At 40.5% G+C, this 22,018-nt stretch overlaps 1 non-coding gene and 2 pseudogenes across 1 annotated transcript; 1 reads left to right on the top strand and 2 right to left on the bottom strand.

The window, feature by feature from the left end:
- The first annotated feature begins 936 nt into the window (after positions 1-936).
- Positions 937-1,016, top strand: LOC129035971 (small nucleolar RNA U2-19). The gene has a single exon (XR_008502446.1). It is a non-coding gene; the product is annotated as a small nucleolar RNA U2-19 (small nucleolar RNA).
- A 15,604-nt stretch (positions 1,017-16,620) lies between these two features.
- LOC129034585 (putative zinc finger protein 137) lies at positions 16,621-17,188 on the bottom strand (annotated as a pseudogene).
- A 370-nt stretch (positions 17,189-17,558) lies between these two features.
- On the bottom strand, positions 17,559-19,410 carry LOC129034584 (zinc finger protein 816-like; annotated as a pseudogene).
- Positions 19,411-22,018: the final 2,608 nt, after the last annotated feature.

The following is a 22,018-nucleotide window of genomic DNA, read 5'->3' as shown; positions in this document are numbered from 1 at the left end:
GAAAATCAAATATCACATGTTCTCACTTATAAGTGAGTGCTAAATCTTGGTTATACACATGCATAAAAATGGGAACAATAGACACTGGGGACTCTAAAAGGAGAGAGGAAGGGAGAGGGGCAAGTCTTTAAAAACCTTCTATTTGGCACTTGGTTCACTATCTGGGTGACCAGATAAATAGAAGCCGAAACCTCAGCATCACACAATATACCCTTGAAACAAACCTGTGCATGTTCCCCCCAAGTTAAAAAAAAATTTAAAATATTTTTAAAATCTCATTTTTAAAAACAATATGATCAATTAAAATAACTTAAATAACTTACCAGCAAAACATATAACAATCCAGAATTAAAATATTCAGAAAGCAAGCAAGTCATCTTGTACTACCAGATTCTTTTTGAAGAATGACATTTATAAAATGAAGAGAACCAATTTTACCTGCTTGTACTAAAGGAAAATAAGTTCAAGAAATGTTCTAGTTATAATTTTCAGTTAGCCCAACATTAACATTGCCCAGAGTTTAGTGTGACAGCCACTTTGAAGCCTTTGTAAATTCTGTCACCTTGGATGAATCACAACTGATTGGTTTATCAATGCATATAATTCAGATTGTTCTGAATAAAGCTGGCTTCCCTGAAGGACCCAAGATAACTTCATGAAATAAATGTATCACATCCAGTTAATAGATGAGACAAAGAACATTATTTATTTCAAAAGAGAAATCTTATTCTTTTGTGGTAGAGTAAAAGAAAGATTGAATACAAAATAAAATTGCTAATTAAGAAAAAGGAAAGCCACCTATACTCGTTCACTCACGAAAAAGAAACCTAGCTGAGAAGACTGGCAGGCAGGAAACACAGTCGACTAGTATGCAGGAAGGAGAATGTTGGAATAGAAAAGTTTATTTGTTCTCTGAGATCTGCTCTTATTGAAGTGGATCAAGGATGAAAATAACCAAATTTGAGCATCAGAAGACCTTCCAGTCTACTTGATGCATGAGCTCTACAGTTTTAAGAAACAAAACTATAAAACAGTGTAAGAAGATGTATTTTCCCTCACCTCTATTTGTAATTTCATCTATTTATCCTTAAAAGCCACTCTTACAAAAGCATAAACTTTATACATATTTGCATGGTAGGCACATTCACATATTGCTGTTGTGTTTTTCATTTTATAGGAACAAAATATGTTCATTAGTGGGAAAATAAAAAGGAACCATAGACAAGCAAAAGGCAGAAAATAGAAAACACTCAGAACTTTACTCACAGACCACTATCTTCAACTTTGTGTGCCCACTTCTAAGGCCTAATCTTTTCTTAAAAATTATTTAATTTTAAAATGCAGACATAAATACACATTTCTACATGAACATGATCATATCGAACATATTTTTTCAAATGTCATTTATTTCAAAAGAGAAAACTTATTCCTCTGTAGTAGAGTAAAAGAAAGATTGAATAGAAAATAAAATTTCTAATTACGAAAAAGAGGTCTAGGTGGCTGGCAAGATGGCCAAATAGGAACAGCTCCAGTCTGCACCTCCCAGCAAGATCAATGCAGAAGACAGGTGATTTCTGCATTTCCAGCTGAGGTACCCAGCTCATCTCATTGGGACTGGTTATACAGTGGGTGCAGCCCATGGAGGGTGAGCCGAAGCAGGGTGGGACATTGCCTCACCCAGGAAGCACAAGAGGTCAGGGAACTCCCTCACCTGGCCAAGGGAAGCGGTAAGGGACTGTGCCGTGAGGAATGGTGCATTCCGGCCCAGATACTATGGTTTTCCCACAGTCTTCACAACCCACAAACCAGGAGATTCCCTCAGGTGCCTATGCCACCAGGGCCCTAGGTTTCAAACACAACACTGGGTGGCCATTTGGGCAGACACCGAGCTAGCTCAGGAGTTTTTTTTTATACCCCAGTGGCACCTGGAATGCCAGTGAGACAGAACCATTCACTCCCATGGAAAGGGGGCTAAAGCCAGGGAGCCAAGTGGTCTAGCTCAGAGGATCCCACCCCCATGGAGCCCAGCAAACTAAGATCCACTGGCTTGAAATTCTCACTGCCAGCACAGCAGTCTGAAGTTGACCTAGGATGCTCAAGCTTGGTGCGGGGAGGGGCGCTTACCATTACTGAAGGCTTCAGTAGGGGGTTTTCCCCTCACAGTGTAAACAAAGCCACCAGGAAGCTTGAACTGGGCAGAGCCCACCACAGCTCAGCAAAGCTGCTGTAGCCAGACTGCCTCTCTAGATTCCTCCTCTCAGGGCAGGGCATCTCTGAAAGAAAGGCCACAGCCCCAGTCAGAGGTTTATAGACAAAACTCTCATCTCCCCAGGACAGAGCACCTGGGGGTAGGGGCAGCTATGGGTGCAGCTTCAGCAGACTTAAACATTCCTGCCTGCCAGCTCTGAAGAGAGCAGCAGATCTCCCAGCACAGTGCTCAAGCTCTGCTAAGGGATAGACTACCTCCTCAAGTGGGTCCCTGACCCCCATGGCTCCTGACTGGGAGACACCTCCCAGCAGGGGTTGACAGACACCTCATACAGGAGAGCTCTGGCTGGCATCTGGCAGGTGCCCCTCTGAAATGAAGCTTTCAGAGGAAGGAAAAGGCAGCAATCTTTGCTGTTCTGCAGCCTTCGCTGGTGATACCCAGGCAAACAGGGTCTGGAGTGGACCTCTGGCAAACTCCAGCAGACCTGCAGCAAAGGGGCCTGAAGGAAAACAACACAGAAAGTAATAGCATCAACATCAACAAAAAGAATGTCCACACAGAAACCCCATCCAAAGGTCACTAACATCAAAGACCAAAGGTAGATAAATCCATGAAGATGAGGAAAAACCAGTGTAAAAAGGTGGACAATTCCAAAAACCAGAATACCTCTTCTTCTCCAAAGGATCACAACTCCTTGCCAGCAAGGCAACAAAACTGGATGGAGAATGTGTTTGATGAATTGATAGAAGTAGGTTTCAGAGGTGGGTAATAACAAACTCCTCTGAGTTAAAGGAGCATGTTCTAACCCAATGCAAGGAAGCTAAGAACCTTGAAAAAATGTTAGAGGAATTGCTAACTAGAATAATCAGTTTAGAGAACATTAATAACCTGATGGAGCTGAAAAACACAGCACGAGAACTTCATGAAGCATACACAAGTATCAATACCCAAGGCAATCAAGTGGCAGAAAGGATACCAGAGATTGAAGATCAACTTAATGAAATAAAGTGTGAGGACAAAATTAGAGGAAAAAAAAAAATGAAAAGGAACGAACAAAGCCTCCAAGAAATATGGGACCATGTGAAAAGATGAAACCTACATTTGATTGGTGTACCTGAAAGTGATGAGGAGAATGGAACCAAGCTGGAAAACACTCTTCAGGATATTATCCAGGAGAACTTCCCCAACCTAGCAAGACAGGCCAACATTCAAATTCAGAAAATACAAAAAACACCACAAGGATACTCCTCTAGAAGAGCAGCCCAAAGACACATAATCATCAGATTCATGAAGGTTAAAATGAAGGAAAAAATGTTAAGGGCAGACAGAAAGAAAGGTCAGGTTACCCACAAAGGAAAGCCCATCAGACTAACAGCAGATCACTCTGCAGAAACCCTACAAGCCAGAAGAGAGTAAAGGCCAATATTCAACATTCTTAAAGAAAAGAATTTTCAACCCAGAATTTCATATCCAGCCAAACTAAGCTTCATAAGTGAAGGCGAAATAAAAACCTTTACAGACAAGCAAATGCTGAGAGAGTTTGTCATCACCAGGCCTGCCTTACAAGAGCTCCTGAAGGAGGCACTAAATATGGAAAGGAAAAACCCATACCAGCCACTGCAAAAACATACCAAATTGTAAAGACCATCAACAATATGAAGAAGCTGCATCAATTAATGGGCAAAACAACCAACTAGCATCATAATGACAGGATCAAATTCACACGTAACAATAATAACCTTAAATGTAAATGGGCTAAATGCCCCAATTAAAAGACACAGATTGGCAAATTGGATAAAGAGTCAAGACCCCTCAGTGTGCTGTATTCAGGAGACCCATTTCATGTGCAAAGACATACATAGGCTCAAAATAAAGTGATGGAGGAAGGTTTACCAAGAAAATGGAAAGCAAAAAAATAAAAGCAGGGGTTGCAATCCTAGTCTCTGACAAAATAGACTTTAAACCAACAAAGATCAAAAAAGACAAAGAAGGGCATTACATAATGGTAAAGGGATCAATGCAACAAGAACTAACTATCCTAAATATATATGCACCCAATACAGAAGCACCCAAATATATATGCACCCAATACAGAAGCACCCAGATTCATAAGCAAGTTCTTAGAGACCTACAAAAAGACTTAGACTCCCACACAATGATAATGGGAGACTTTAACACCCCACTGTCAATATTAGACAGATCAACGAGACAGAAAATTTATAAGGATATTCAAGGCTTGAACTCAGCTCTGGACCAAGCAGACCTAATAGTCATCTACGAGCTGTCCACCCCAAATCAACAGAATATACATTCTTCTCAGCACCACTTCGCAGTTATTCTAAAATTGACCACATAATTGGAAGTAAAACACTCCTTAGCAAATGCAAAACAATGGAAATCATAACAAACCGTCTCCCAGACCACAGTGCAATCAAATTAGAACTCAGGATTAAGAAACTCATTCAAAACCACACAACTACATGGAAACAGAAATAACTTCCTCCTGAATGACTACTGGGTAAATAATGAAATTAAGGCAGAAATAAATAACCTCTTAGCAACCAATGAGAACAAAGACACAACATACCAGAATCTCTTGGACACAGCTAATGCAGCGTTTAGAGGGAAATTTATAGCACTAAATGCCCACAAGAGAAAGAAAGAAAGATCTAAAATCAACTAAAAGAATTAGAGAAGGAAAAGTAAGCAAATTCAAAAGCTAGCAGAAGACAAGAAATAACTAAGATCAGAGCAGAACTGAAGGAGATAGAGACACAAAACCCCTTCAAAAGAATTAACGAATCCAGGAGCTGGATTTTTGAAACGATCAACAAAATAGACAGGCTGCTAGCCAGACTAATAAAGAAGGAATAGAAGAATCAAATAGACACAATAAAAAATGATAAAGGGGATATCACCACTGATCCCACAGAAATACAAACTACCATCAGAGAATACTATAAACACCTCTACACAAATAAACTAGAAAATCTAGAAGAAATAGACAAATTCCTGGACACATACACCCTCCCAAGACTAAACCAGGAAGAAGTTGAATCCCTGAATAGACCAATAACAGGTTCTGAAATTGAGGCAGTAATTAGTAGCCCACCAACCAAAAAAAAGCCCAGGACCAGACGGATTCACAGCTGAATTCTACCAGAGGTACAAAAAGGAGCTGGTACCATTCCTTCTGAAACTATTCCAATCAATAGAAAAAGAGGGAATCCTCCCTAACTCATTTTATAAGGCCAGCATCATCCTGATACCAAAACCTGGCAGAGACACAATAAAAAAAAGAAAATTTCAGGCCAACATCCCTGATAAACATCGATGTGAAAATCCTCACTAAATACTTGCAAACGGAATCCAGCAGCATATCAAAAAGCTTATTCACCACCATCAAGTCAGCTTCATCCCTGGGATGCAAGGCTGGTTCAACATATGCAAATCAATAAACGTAATCCATCATATAAACAGAACCAATGACTAAAACCACATGATTATCTCAATAGATGAAGAAAAAGCCATCAATAAAATTCAACACCCCTTCATGCTAAAAACTGTCAATAAACTGGGTATTGATGGAATGTATCTCAAAATAATAAGAGCTATTTATGACAAATCCATAGTCAATATCATACTGAATGGGCAAAAGCTGGAAGCATTCCCTTTGAAAACTGGCACAAGACAAAGAGGCCCTCTCTCATCATTCCTATTCAACATAGTACGGGAAGTTCTGACCAGGGCAATCAGGCAAGATAAAGAAATAAAGGGTATTCAAATAGGAAGAAAAGAAGCCAAATTGTCCCTGTTTGCAGATGACATGATTGTATATTTAGAAAACCCCATCATCTCAGCTCAAAATCTCCTTAAGCTGATAAGCAACTTCAGCAAAGTCTCAGGAAACAAAATCAATGTGCGAAAATCACAAGCATTCCTATACACCAATAATAGACAAACAGAGAGCCAAATCATAAATGTACTCCCATTCATAATTGCTACAAAGAGAATAAAATACCTAGGAATCCAACTTACAAGGGATGTGAAGGACCTCTTCAAGGAGAACTCCAAACCACTGCTCAAGGAAATAAAAAAGGACACAAACAAATGGAAAAAAATCCCATGCTCATGGATAGGAAGAATCAATATCGTGAAAATGGCCATACTGCCCAAAGTAATTTATAGACTCAATGCTATCCCCATCAAGCTACCACTGACTTTCATTACAGAATTAGAAAAAACTATTTTAAATTTTATATGGAACCAAAAAAGAGCCCATATAGCCAAGACAATCCTAAGCAAAAAAAAACAAAGCTGGAGTCATCACCCTAACTGACTTCAAACTATACTACAAGGCTATAGTAACCAAAACAGCATGATACTGGTACCAAAACAGATACATAGACCAATGGAACAAAATAGAGACCTCAGAAATAACACCACGCATCTACAACCATCAGATCTTTGACAAACCTGACAAAAACAAGAAATGGGGAAAGGATTCCCTATTTAATAAATGATGCTGGGAAAATTGGCTAGCCATATGCAGAAAACTGAAATTGGACCCTTTCCTTATACCTTATACAAAAATTAACTCAAGATGCATTAAAGACTTAAACATAAGACCTAAAACCCTACAAACCCTAGAAGAACACCTAGGCAATACCATTCAGGACATAGGCATGGGCAAAGACTTCATGACTGAAACACCAAAAGCAATAGCAACAAAAGCCAAAATTGACAAATTGGATCTAATTAAACTCAAGAGCTTCTGCACAGCAAAAGAAACTATCATCAGGGTGAACAGGAAACCTACACAATGGGAGAAAGTTTTTGCAATCTATCCATCTGACAAAGGGCTAATATCCACAATCTGCGAAGAGCTTAAACAAATTTACAAGAAAAAAATACCCATTCAAAAGTGGGCAAAGGATATGAACAGACACTTCTCAAAAAAAGACATTTATGTGACCAACAAACATATGAAAAAAAGCTCATCATCACTGGTCATCAGAGAAATACAAATCAAAACCACAATGAGATACCATCTCATGCCAGTTAGAATGGTGATCATTTAAAAGTCAGGAAATAACAGATGCTGGAGAGGATGTGGAGAAATAGGAACACTTTTACACTGTTGGGAATGTAAACTAGTTCAACCATTGTGGAAGACAGTGTGGCGATTCCTCAAGGATCTAGAACCAGAAATACCATTTGACCCACAAATCCCATTTCTGGGTATATACCCAAAGGATTACAAATCATTCTACTATAAAGACATATGCACATGTATGTTTATTGCAGCACTGTTCACAATAGCAAAGACTTGGAACCAATCCAAATGCACATCAATGATAGACTGGATAAAGAAAATGTGGCACATATACACCATGGAATATTATACAGCCATAAAAAGTGTGAGTTCATGTCCTTTGCAGGGACATGGATGAAGCTGGAAACCATCATTCTCAGCAAACTAACACAGGAACAGAAAATCAAACACCACATGTTCTCACTCATAAGTGGGAATTGAACAATGAGAACACATGGACACAGGGAGGGGAACATCACACACCGGGACCTTTCGTGGGGTGGAGGGCTAGGGGAGGGATAGCATTAGGAGAAATACCTAATGTAGATGACGGTTTGATGGGTGCAGCAAACCACCATGGCATTTGTATGCCTGTGTAACAAACCTGCATGTTCTGCACATGTATCCCAGAACGTAAAGTATAATAAAATAAATAAAGAAAAAGAAAAAGAAAGCCACCTATACTAGCTCATTCATGTTTTAAATTTAATTTTTGTGAGTTAAAAATACATTTAATGATTATGTGAAGGCAGCAGAATGTTGAGAGAGGCAAATAGTGCAGGATTAAGCCCACAGACTCTAGAGCCAGACTACTTGGCTTTGTGTCCTGGCTGTGCCGCGTACAGCAGTGTGATTTTGGATAAGTACTTAATCGTTCTGTGCCTCAGCTTTGTCATCTGTAAATTGAGGGATAATAATATTATTAAGATTATATTTTATATATGTTTTATATTCTATTACTATATAATGTTATGAGGATTAAATGACTTAACTGCTTTTGAAGTGCTTAGAACAGTATTTGATACATAACATTCCTTGGTAGGCATTTAAGTTATTACCACTTTTCTCCTACAATAGCCAATTTTGTATAGTTTTTTAAACATATATCCTTACACACTTATTCAATTATTCTGTTAGATAAATTCCTAGAAATGGAATGGCTGTGTCAAAGGATGTGTACATTTTAAATTCTGGTAGAGATTGCATGAAAAATTGGCACATTATAAAGGATATGCCAATTTTTGTTCCCTCTAAACAGTACTGAGGCTAAGTATAGTTGTATGTTTCAAAATCTAGTTCTCAAATTTTGGTTTTCATAAGAAACACCTAAGTGCTTATTAAAATAGTAAATTATCAAGACCCTCCTGCAGAGATTCAGTAGATCCAGCATGAAAACTTGGAATCTGCAATTTTTTTAGATAGAGTCTTGCTCTGTTGCCCAGGCTGGAGTGCAGTGGCACTGTCTCTGCCCACTGCAACCTCCACCTCCCGGGTTCAAGTGATTCTCCTGCCTCAGCCTCCCAAGCAGCTGGGACTACAGGCGCGTGCCACCACACCCAGCTAATTTTTGTATTTTTAGTAGAGACAGGGTTTCACCATACTGGCCAGGCTGGTCTCGAACTCCTGACCTCATGATCCACCCGCCTCAGCCTCCCAAAGTGCTGGGATTACAAGCATGAGCCCGGCTGGAAGCTGCATTTTTTTAAACAACACCTTGAGTAATTCTGATGCAGGTGGCCAGTGGATTGAGAAATATTGTGCCTTATCTTTGACTTCCCTTCTGGCACTGACAACTAAAACCCCACTGACATGATAGTCATGTTCAGCAAAAACAATTCTACCAGGAGCTGGGCAGAAAATACCATCTTTCACAAGCCAACTATTAATATATGTTTTTTTTTCTTTATGCGGTACAAGAAATTAACCCCTTTTCGGGTGGGTGCAGTGGCTCACGGCTGTAATCCCAACATTCTGGGAGGCCAAGGCGGGTGGATTGCACGAGGCCAGGAGTTCGAGGCCAGCCTGGCCAACATGGTGAAACCCCATCTCTACTAAAAATACAAGAATTAGCCAGGCATGGTGGTGTGCACCTGTTGTCCCAGCTACTCGGGAGGCTGAGGCAGGAGAATCACTTGAACTCGGGAGGCAGAGCTTGCACATTTCCATCAATGACAAATTATTCGGTTATATCTCCAAATTTGTTCACCCATAATTTTCCCAATGTAGATCTCATCATTTCAAATGTAGTTTTTATCCTACAAATGTGTCAAACTTCTATACAGTATGCCAAAGTGCAAAATAAAACCAGTTTTTAAGTGTGAGATAAAAGCCTGAGGTTAGCAGTATTGGACAGTTGGGCAGACACAAATGTTCTGTTTTTGTACATGTAAGACTTTTTGGCCTGGGTGTGTACCAAGATTGATATTTTTTTAAGCTACCAGTCTAATTAGTTTGTTAGCTCCCCTTCTCATAAAGGCTGGATGCAGCAGGTTGGAAAGAGGTCACTGTGTGCCAGCGTCAGAGGCAGCTGTCAAGCAAAACAAGACTCCCTGGGGATTGTTAGAACTAGCTAAATAAAATTTTTAAATTGGAGGAAATCAGTGCCAGTCATTCAAATTAATAAGGTAATATCACACCTTTTAACACCAACACATTTATAACTTAGTCTAGTTACAGTCTACCTTTATTTAAAATAATGATGAATTCCAGAAACAGAGAAGTTGCTTTTTAACAAAGAGTTTGCTTCTAAGCTAATCATTCTGCCAAATAAGTAAATATTTAAAGATTATTACTATTTTAGGCTAACATTTCAAAGGTTAACTCCACTTGATTATGTGAATGCCCTGTGATCTCACCTCAACTGTTCCCTGATAATATGCTTCCTTCTCTCTGTCTCCATAGGTTGCATATTTCTTTTCCCTTCCCCTCCTCATCCCTTTTGGCTACCATATGGAGTCTTTCCTTCTTTTCACTCCTAAACTCATAGGATTTCTCTCTACTTTCGCATCATTCACTTTCCTATTGATTCCCAGCAAGATGGTTTGTAACCCGTCTACTCCTCTGATGAACCAGCAGTGTTGAAAGCCACAAAAAAATTTTCTTAAGGGTTAAATTCAATGGACATCGACTCTCAAACCTCATGCCTACTCAGTGCTTTGTTAGGCCCAAAGACTTTTTTCTCTTGTCTTTCTTTTCTTTTTCTTCTTCTTCTTTTCCTTTTATTTTATTTTATTTTTTATTTATTTATTTATTTATTTATTGAGATGGAGTCTCACTCTGTGGCCAGGCTGGAGTGCAGTGGCATGATCTCGGCTCACTGCAAACTCCGCCTCCCAGGTTCAAGCGATCCTTCTGCCTCAGCCCCACTACTAGCTGGGATTACAGGCATGTGCCACTACGCCTAGCTAATTTTTTTATTTTTAGTAGAGACAGCGTTTCGCCATGTTGGCCAGGCTGGTCTTGAACTCCTGACCTCAGGTGATCACCTGCCTCAGCCTCCCAAAGTGCTGGGATTACAGACGTGAGCCACCGCAACCGGCCTTCTTTTTATTTTTATTTTTGGTCAGCATGTTTTAGCAAAAGTTGTATTTCTTCATTTCAGGCACTCACCTGTATCTTCAAACATTACTACCTGACCATGAGGACATGTGCACATTTATAATGATGCATAGACTATTGTGAATCTTCCTTGACCGCTCTTCCTCTAGTTCCCACTCTTCTTCGCAAAGATAATTTATGGCCATCTAGCTCTTTACATATCTATAAATTTATCATCAAACTTATTCACTCTAATAACATCAAATATTCTGTCCAAGCGATTATCCTAATTTTGACATTTTCCGTTTTTACTGCTGAAATCCCAGTTGTAGACTGCCAACTAATTTCTAGAAATTTCTATTCTTAAACTTATTCTTTTTATATATACACATTAAGTTGTAGGGTACATGTGCACAAGATTTGTTACATATGTATACATGTGCCATGCTGGTTTGCTGCACCCATTAACTCGTCATTTACATTAGGTATTTCTCCTAATGTTATCCCTCCTCCATCCCTGACCCATGCCAGGCCCTGGTGTGTGATGTTCCCTGCCTTGTGTCCAAGTGTTCTCATTGTACAATTCTCACCTATGAGTGAGAACATGTGGTGGTTGGTTTTTTGTCCTTGCGACAGTTTGCTCAGAATGATGGTTTCCAGCTTCATCCATGTTCCTACAAAGGACATGAACTCATCTTTTTTTCTGGCTGCATAGTATTCCATGGTGTATATGTGCCACATTTTCTTAATCCAGTCTATCATTGATGGACATTTGAGCTGGTTCCAAGTCTTTGCTATTGTGAATAGTGCCGCAATATATATGTGTGCATGTGTCTTCACAGCAGCATGATTTATAATCCTTTGGGTATATACCCAGTAATGGAATCACTGGGTCAAATGGTATTTCTAGTTCTAGATCCTTAAGGAATAGCCACACTGTCTTCCACAATGGTTGAATTAGTTTACAGTCTCACCAACAGTGTAAAAGTGTTCCTATTTCTCCACATCCTCTCCAGCACCTATTTTTTCCTGACTTTTTTTTTAATTATTATTATACTTTAAGTTTTAGGGTACATGTGCACAATGTGCAGGTTAGTTACATATGTATACATGTGCCATACTGGTGTGCTGCACCCATCAACTCGTCATTTAGCATTAGGTATATCTCCTAATGTTATCCCTCCTCCCTCCCCTGACCCCACAACAGTCCCCAGAGTGTGATGTTCCCCTTCCTGTGTCCATGTGTTCTCATTGTTCAATTCCCACCTATGAGTGAGAACATGCGGTGTTTGGTTTTTTGTCCTTGCGATAGTTTACTGAGAATGATGATTTCCAGTTTCATCCATGTCCCTACAAAGGACATGAACTCATCATTTTTTATGGCTGCATAGTATTCCATGGTGTATATGTGCCACATTTTCTTAATCCAGCCTATCATTGTTGGACATTTGGGTTGGTTCCAAGTCTTTGCTATTGTGAATAGTGCCACAATAAACATAGGTGTGCATGTGTCTTTATAGCAGCATGATTTATAGTCCTTTGGGTATATACCCAGTAATGGGATGGCTGGGTCAAATGGTATTTCTAGTTCTAGATCCCTGAGGAATCGCCACACCAACTTCCACAATGGTTGAACTAGTTTACAGCCCCACCAACAGTGTAAAAGTGTTCCTATTTCTCCACATCCTCTCCAGCACCTGTTGTTTCCTGACTTTTTAATGATTGCTATTCTAACTGGTGTGAGAGGGCATCTCATTGTGGTTTTGATTTGCATTTCTCTGATGTCCAGTGATGAGCATTTTTTCATGTGTCTTTTGGCTGCATAAATGTCTTCTTTTGAGAAGTGTCTGTTCATATCCTTTGCCCACTTTTTGATGGGTTTGTTTGTTTTTTTTCTTGTAAATTTGTTGGAGTTCATTGTAGATTCTGGATATTAGCCCTTTGTCAGATGAGTAGGTTGCGAAAATTTTCTCCCATTTTGTAGGTTGCCTGTTCACTCTGTTTCCTGACTTTTTAATGATTGCCATTCTAAGTGGTGTAAGATGGTATCTCATTGTGGTTTTGATTTGCATTTCTCTGATGACTATTTGATGGTCATCAAATGATGAGCATTTTTTCATGTGTCTGTTGGCTGCATAAATGTCTTATTTTGAGAAGTGTCTGTTCATATCCTTTGCTCACTTTTGAATGGGGTTGTTTGATTTTTTCTTGTAAATTTGTTTAAGTTATTTGTAGATTCTGGATATTAGCCCTTTGACAGATGAGTATATTGCAAAAATTTTCTCCCATTCTGTAGGTTGCCTGTTCACTCTGATGGTAGTTTCTTTTGCCGTACAGAAGCTCTTGAGTTTAATTAGATCCCATTTGTCAATTTTGGCTTTTGTTGCCATTACTTTGGGTGTTTTAGTCATGAAGCACTTGCCCGTGCCTATGTCCTGAATGGTATTTACTAGGTTTTCTTCTAGGGATTTTATGGTTTTAGGTCCAACATTTAAGTCTTTAATCCATCTTGAATTAATTTTTGTATAAGGTATAAGGAAAGGATCCAGTTTCAGCTTTCTACATGTGGCTAGTTTCCCCAGCACCATTTATTAAATAGGGAATCCTTTCCCCATTGCTTGTTTTTGTTAGGTTTGTCAAAGATCAGATGGTTGTAGATGTGTGGTGTGATTTCTGAGATCTCTGTTCTGTTCCACTGGTCTATCTCTCTGTTTTGATACCTGTACCATGCTGTTTGGTTACTGTAGCCTTGTAGTATAGTTTGAAGTCAGGTAGGGTGATGCCTCCAGCTTTGTTCTTTTGGCTTAGGATTGTCTTGGCAATGTGGGCTCTTTTTCAGTTCCATATGAACTTTAAACTAGTTTTGTCCAGTTCTGTGAAGAAAGTCATTGGTAGCTTGATGGGATGGCATTGAATCTATAAATCTATAAATTACCTTGGGCAGTATGGCCATTTTCACGATATTGATTCTTCCTATCCATGAGCATGGAGTGTTCTTCCATTTGTTTGTGTCCTCTTTTATTTCATTGAGCATGTAGTTCTCCTTGAATAGGTCCTTCACATCCCTTGTAAGTTGGATTCCTAGGTATTTTATTCTCTTTGAAGCAATTGTGAATGGGAGTTCACTCATGATTTGGCTCTCTGTTTGTCTATCATTGGTGTGTAGGAACGCTTGTGATTTTTGCACATTGATTTTGTATCCTGAGACTTTGCTGAAGTTGCTTATCAGCTTAAGGAGATTTGGGGCTGAGATGATGGGGTTTTCTAGATATACAATCATGTCATCTGCAAACAGGGACAATTTGACTTCCTCTTTTCCTAATTGAATACCCTTTATTTCTTTCTCTTGCCTGATTGCCTTGGCCAGAACTTCCCATACTATGTTGAATAGGAGTGGTGAGAGAGGGCATCCTTGTCTTGTGCCAGTTTTCAAAGGGAATGCTTCCAGTTTTTGCTCATTCAGTATGATATTGACTATGGGTTTGTCATAAATAGCTCTTATTATTTTGAGATACATTCCATCAATACCTAGTTTATTGACAGTTTTTAGCATGAAGTGCTGTTGAATTTTGTCAATGGCCTTTCCTGCTTCTATTGAGATAATCCTGTGGTTTTTGTCTTTGGTTCTGTTTATGTGACGGATTGCATTTATTGATTTGCGTGTGTTGAACCAGCCTTGCATCCCAGGGATGAAGCCAACTTGATCTTGGTGGATAAGCTTTTTGATGTGCTGCTGGATTCAGTTTGCCAGTATTTTACTTAGCATTTTCTCATCTATGTTAATCTGGAATATTGGTCTAAAATTCTCTTTTTTTATTGTGTCTCTGCCAGGCCTCATTTTATGAGGCAGGGAGGATTCCCTCTTTTTCTATTGATTGGAATAATTTCAGAAGGAATGATACCAGCTCCTCCTTGTACCTCTGGTAGAATTTGGCTGTGAATCCATCTGGTCCCGGACTTTTTTTGGTTGGTAGGCTATTAATTATTGCCTCAATTTCAGAGCCTGTTATTGGTCTATTCAGGGATTCAATTTCTTCCTGGTTTAGTCTTGGGAGGGTGTATGTGTCCAGGAATTTATCCATTTCTTCTGGATAAAGGTACTGTCTCCTTTGTTGTTTGCTTTCCAAAGAGAGCTCCCAAGTCTTTCAGAAATACATCCCTGGGTCATTAAGCTGAAAAAAGATTTAGTTTCTCAAAAAACCAAAGTTTGCCAGGCATAGTGGCTCACACCTGTAATCCCAGCTACTTGGGAAGCCAAGGCAGGCGAATCACCTGAACCCAGGAGAAGGAGGTTGTGGTGAGGCAAGATCATGCCTTGCACTCCAGCCTGGGTAACAAGAGAAAAACTCCGTTAAAAAAAAAAAAAAAAACCAAAAAAAACACACATGCACACACACACACACACCTCAGACATCAGAGAAAATGCATTTACAAATTTTCTAACTGAGTGTGCTAAGAAAAGAGACAAAAGGAAAGAAAATCTCTTCCTTTATTTTTAAAGGTTTATTTTAAATAAACGTCTCATTTATTTGCTTGTTTGTTTGAGACAGGGTCTAGCTTTGTCATCCAGTCTGGAGTGTGGTGGCGAGATCAGAGCTCACTGCAGCCTCCAACTTTCTGGCTCAAGCGATCGTCCGACCTCAGCGCCCCGAGCAGCTGGGACCACAGGTGTGCACCACCACACCTGGCTGATTTTTTTTTTAATTTTTAGTATAGATGAGGTCTCACCACGCTGCCCAAGCTGATCTGAAACACCTGGGCTCAAGCCGTCCTCCTGCCTCAGCCTCTCAAAGTGCTGGGATCACAGGCGTGAGCCACTGCCCCTGGGCCCTGACTTTATTTCCATGAAATATAAAATTGTCCTTCACTTCCTTTGTGTAATAGGCAGTTTTGCATGTCACCGTTCAGTTTCCATTATCCACTCTAGCAACCCAGGACCTTGCTTAATAAGCCATTCTAATTGTCAGTCCCCGCTGCAACCAGTGCCCCACTCCACCCCTTTACCGAGGTCCCTGCCCCTCTCCCCCGCCCTGCCCCAGACGAAAGGGAGCTTGCACCGCCTGCAGGATGCGTGACTCTACCTGCTCAGAAAAGGCGCTTTGCATTAAAACCATTTTCAACTTAAGAAGAAAAATGATTCAGCGTTCATTACAGGTTGCCCAATAAATATGTTGTTTTACCTTCGATTGTTTGAAATATTAACTTAAAACGGATGAAGCATCCCTGTGATATTAGGGGTAATATCACAGCACGTCAGAAACAATCCACCAATCAGTACCCGGAGGATCCAGTCCTGCAGGGCAAGAGGATGACAGCAGGCAACATCTGGGGCCCAACTGAGGAGAAAGCCAGGACCCGCCCCCTCCAGGCCCTGCCCTTCAGAACACCCCTTCCAGACCTCGCCTTCAAGATAATGATCACCCTCTGGCCCCGCCCCTTCCGTCTGTCTGCCCGGCCCCCAAGCAGCCTCCCCATTCTCGCAGCGCCCAGATCCTGTTCAAGGTCCCGCCCCTTCTAGCCAGGCCCCTGCCCCACAGCGGCCTCCACCCCCTCGTAGCCAGGCGTGGCTGTGATCTATCAGCCTTGGCCTCCCAAAGTGCTGGGACCACAGGTGTGAGCCACCCCACCCAGCCCAATCTTCTTAACATAAACACTTTAATATCAATTAATGTTTGAACTCAATGTTAAGTCAACTCAATCTCAAGTCAATGCTAAATTGGCTCTAATGTCAATTAAAGCTTTCTGATTTTCTATAGTCATCGTATTTGGAAAAATTATCTCAAAAATGAATTTTCTGATGTTCTGCAAGGATTGACCTCGGACTGAAGACCTTGCCACACTTAATGACATTTTTAAGATTCTGTCCGGTATAGATTCTCTGATGGTTAATCCTGTGTGAAAGTGAAGTCAAGACTTTGCCACAATCATCACACTTGAGGTTTCTCTCCTGTATGAATTCGCCTATGTTTTGCATAAGATGAAGTTTGACCGACGACCTTGCCACAATCATCACATTTGTAAGGTTTCTCTCCAGTATGAGTTCACCAATCAACTGCAAGATATGATCGATATCTGAAAAATTTGCCACATTTACTACACTTGTAAGATCTCTCTTCATTATGGATTCTCTAATGATTTGCAAAGGTTGTAGCGTTACTGAAGACTTTGTAAGAATCATTACATTTGTAAAGTTTCCCTATACCATGGATTGCTTGATGATGAATAAGTGTTGACTGCCCAGTAAAGGCTTTGCCATACTCATTACACTTGTAAGGTTTCCCTCCAGTATGAACTCTCTGATGTTATGCAAGGTTTGATTGTTGATTAGACACCTTGCCACATTCGGCTGGGTATGGTGGCTCACGCCTGTAATCCCAGCACCTTGGGAGGCCGAGGCAGGTGGATCACGAGGTCAGGAGATCGAGACCATCCTGGACAACATGGTGAAACTCTGTCTCTACTAAAAATACAAAAAGTTAGCCAGGCGTGGTGGTGGGCACCTGTAGTCCCAGCTACTCAGGAGGCTGAAGCAGGAAAATGGCGTGAACCCGGGAGGTGGAGCTTGCAGTGAGCCAAGATCGCGTCACTGCATTCCAGCCTGGGCAACAGAGCGAGACTCCATCTCAAAAAAGAAAAAAAAGAAATCTTGCCACAGTCGTTATACTTGTAAGATTTGCCTCTAGTATGAATTGCTTTATGAATTACAAGGGCTGAATTTCAAGTGAAGGTCTTGCCACACTCATTACACTTGTACGGTTTCTCTCCAGTATGGCATCTATAATGACATACAAGATTTGCTTTTTGACTAAAAACCTTGCCACATTCATTATATGTGTAAGGTTTCTTTCCATTATGAATTGCCTTATGCATTACAAGGGCTGAATTTTGAGCAAAGGTCTTGCCACACTTATTACACTTGTAAGGGTTCTCTCCAGTATGAACTCTCTGATGTTGTGCAAGGCATGAATCATGCCAGAAAACCTTGTCACAAACCTTACATTTGTAAGGTTTCTCTCCAGTATGAACTCTTAAGGCGCGAAAGGCATGAATTATCCCAGAAAGCCTTGTGACAAGCCTTATATTTGTATGGTTTTTCTCCAGTATGAATTCTCCTATGTGTTTCAAGTTGTGATCTGCAACTGTAAACTTTGTCACATTCTTCTCATTTGTAAGGTTTCTGTCCAGTATGAAGTCTATGATGGCATTGAAGGGATGACATCTGATTGAAGGTCTTGCCACACTCATTACACTTGCAAGGTTTCTCTCCAGTATGGCATCTATAATGACATACAAGATTTGCTTTTTGACTAAAAACCTTGCCACGTTCATTATATGTGTAAGGTTTCTTTCCATTATGAATTGCCTTATGCATTACAAGGGCTGAATTTTGAGCAAAGGTCTTGCCACACTTATTACACTTGTAAGGTTGCTCTCCAGTATGAACTCTATGGTGCCATGCAAGGTATTACTTCTGATGAAAGACTTTGCCACATACATCACATTTACATTGTTTCTCTCCTGAATGGGTTATGTGATGTCTCCTTAACTGTGAGCTATAATTAAAGGCTTTGCCATACTCATTACATTGGAAAGGTTTTTCTCTCATGTGTACTTCCTGTATTTGTGTGAATAATGAAGAATGGAGGAAATTCTTCCCATACTTATTAGAAAGATGGGTTTTGAGCCTACAAGAAATTATTTGGGATGTTGAAGCTGAGGAAGCATCATTGATAGACTGGTCCACTTGATTACCAATTTTCCGTTCAGTCTGAAATATGTGCAGTTCCGGCAGATGCAAAGGAAAGCTTAATCCAAAGGAAAGCTTAATCCAAAGCCTGATCTTTCATAGGCTTGTTTCCAGCATGCCGTTGATCATGTCAGTCTGTACTACCAGTTAAGTCTTTGGTTTCTGTCATGGGTGCTTCATGGCCATTTCTTTCCATTTCTTGCCACTGAAACTCAAAGTCATGAATATCTTTTTCGGTTTCTGGGAAGCAAAAATCTCCAATGTGATGATTTTCATGTCTTTCCAATGTCCCTGCGTGGAACACTTCTGTATTGCCTTGCCCTGTTGATGAGAACTCCATCATGGATTTTAAAGAGCTATCCACAGACTCTAGGTTCCTGTAGTTCTCCAACATCATGTCCCTGTATAAAGGCCTCTGCACAGGGTTCAGGCATTTCCACTCCTCCACTGAGAATTTTTTTTTTTTTTTTTTTTTTTTGAGATGGAGTCTTGCTGTGTCACCCAGGCTGGAGTGCAGTGGCACAATCTCAGCTCACTGCAAGCTCCGCCTCGCGGGTTCAAGCCATTCTCCTGTCTCAGCCTCCCAAGTAGCTGGGACTACAGGCGCCTGCCACCAGGCCTGGCTAATTTTTTGTATTTTTAGTAGAGATGGGGTTTCACTGTGGTCTCGATCTCTCCTGACCTCATGATCTGCCCGCCTTGGCCTCCCAACTCCACTGAGAATTCTATAGCCACATCCCTGAAAGTCAAGTGTCCCTGAGGAAGAGCTGCTATCACTGGCTCCTTTTCTTTGCTCTTCTTGGTGGCTTCTTTACATAACATGAGTCTTTGGAAATCAATCCTGGATGTCTCAATTTTCTCTGAGTTGAGAAAGAGGGGCCAGAATTTCCAGGTCTGTGGGGACCCCACATCCCTGATATAGCAGCACCAGAGAACTTGAGACCCTTCTTTTATGAGTCCTTTATTGCTTACTCAGTTATGCCTCATTAGTTACTAAATCTGATGAATAAGGAAGCCAATATTTAAGGCACTGGAGGACATATCACTGGCTAGTGACAAGGTTGTTAAATAACATCAAGGTTCTTGATGTTCACACTTAGTATTCTTTTCTCTGGCTAGATGTGGTGGCTCATGCCTGTAATCCCAACACTTTGGGAAGTGAAGGCAGGGGGATCACTTGAGTTCAGGAGTTTGAGACCAGCCTGGGCAACATAGCAAGACACCATCTCTACAAAAAATTTAAAATTAGCCAGACATGGTAGTGCACATCTGTAGTTTCAGCTACTTGGGAGGCTGAGATAGGAGGATCACTTGAACCCTGATATTCAGGGCTATAGTGAGTTATGATCACACCACTGCACTCCAGCCTGGGCTACAGAGACTCTGTCTAAATAAATAAATAAGAAAAATAAAACGGTATTCTTTCAATTGAGTCAGCTTGCAATCCTGGCAAGAGAATTTACTGCATTTTATCGTGGGGCTCTGTGGCATAATGGTGAGCACTCTGGACTCTGAATCCAGAGAATTTATTGCATTCATGCACTATTTTCTAATCCAAAAGATTTAGTAAGCAGTATTTTCCTCAATATTAACATAATTTTAGGATGCTGAAAGAGTTCATTCAACTGACCAAAACATTAAGCATTAAACTAAAAAGCAAATTTGCAAAGAGAAGACAGATTTTATTTTTAAAAATTATTCCTAAAAATGTTCAATTTGGATCTAAGGAGACTTTGAGAATGTAGTGGTGATAAGGATTCTGATTCTGGCTAACATTCCTTGATGATGGATTTCATCTCATCTTCACAGCATCCCCATGAGGTATGTATGTATTATTAGTCCTGTTTATTGATAGATAAATGGAGGTTTATGAACATTAAGTAATTTGGACAAGGTCATGTAGTTAGAGCCAGAGCTATAACCTAGGTCACCTGGCCTGATTCCAAACCTTCTGTTCTCAATTGAGAGGAAATGTGTGGGCCAAAGTATTCCAGATTTCTCAGAAAGTCTGCAGTTCACAGCATAGTTTCTTAATATATTTTTAATGCCGGCACATCTTTTCAACAGATTAATCCTAAATTGCAGTGCTGATGTTTTCCAGGAATTAGACAAATCATGAACAAAGTGAGTGTTTCTCTGCAGAGCATTCTGCAAAACACAGGTAAGAGCAGACCTCTCCATGGCAAAGCTTCTCTTTGCCCAAGTAGTTGTAGAGACTGTCTTGTTTGTTATTCCTAGTAGAGAGACCACTTTCCTGCTGAGAGTGATTCGTTCAGAAAATATGTTTGAGAAGGGGTCATGCATGTGAGGAGAGCAGCTGTGAACACTCATACAGCTCTTTGTTCCTTAATATTTTCTATATTCAGTTCATAATCCACTTGAGCAGTGGTGCCAGCTGGCAGGTCCAGCAGCTTATTTTTCTTCTCATTTTCAGCAGATCATCTAGTTTCTTCCTTATGGGTTCCTACCCCCATTTCATAGCCACTCACCTACTGATAAACAGGCTCTGCCTAAAGCACGTCTCATCTTCCAGTCCATCAACACAGGATATGAAATTTTCCCAAACTCCAAATTACTATTGTAGTCCTTAATACAACATACACATTTAAATGGGGACTGTGAACACACACAGAGGACGAAGGGCTGAAGTAATGAGTCTTCGTGCCTGGGTTCTAGTCCATCTGATAGTGGTTTACCCTCTTTGGCCTCTGTTCCCTCATTTATTTTGCAGATTAATTCAGGTTACTAATTCTTATAGGTTTTAAAGGATGCTGAATTCCTAACTCCCAGTCCCTGAGAACGTGATCTTATTTAGAAAGACGGGCCAGGCACAATGGCTCACGCCTACAATCCCAGCACTTTGGAAGGCCTAGGCAGGTGGATCACTTGAGGTCAGGAATTCAAGACCAGCCTGACCAACATGGTAAAACCCGATCTCTACTAAAAATACAAAAATTAGCTGGATGTGGTGGCATGCACCTGTAATCCCTGCTACTTGGGAGGCTGAGGCAGGAGAATCGTTTGAACCCTGGAACCTCTGCAGTGAGCCATAATGGCACCATTGTGCCCCGGCTTGGGTGACAGAGCGAGACTCTGTCTCAAAAAAAAAAAAAGAAAGAAAGAAAAATAGAAGCTTTACAGATGTTCAAGTTAAAATGAGGTAGGTCATTAGGGTGGGCTCTAATCCATTATGACTTATGTCTTGATTTTTAAAAGGTGGAGAAATTTGTATACAGACAGATACTAGTAATGTCTTCCCCTTACTAGTAGGGAGAAGGCCATCTACAAGCCAAGGAATGCATAAGGCTGGGAGAATCTAGGAGAGAGGCATGGAATGAATTCTCCCTCACAGTCCTCAGAAGGTTCCAACCCGCCGGATGCCTCCATTTCAGACTTTCAGCCTCCAGAACTGTTGAGACAATACATTTCT

Source organism: Pongo pygmaeus, chromosome 3 (assembly GCF_028885625.2).
Source record: "Pongo pygmaeus isolate AG05252 chromosome 3, NHGRI_mPonPyg2-v2.0_pri, whole genome shotgun sequence".
In the NCBI taxonomy this organism is placed as follows: Eukaryota; Metazoa; Chordata; class Mammalia; order Primates; family Hominidae; genus Pongo; species Pongo pygmaeus.
This window is presented reverse-complemented; position numbering and strand designations above follow the sequence as displayed.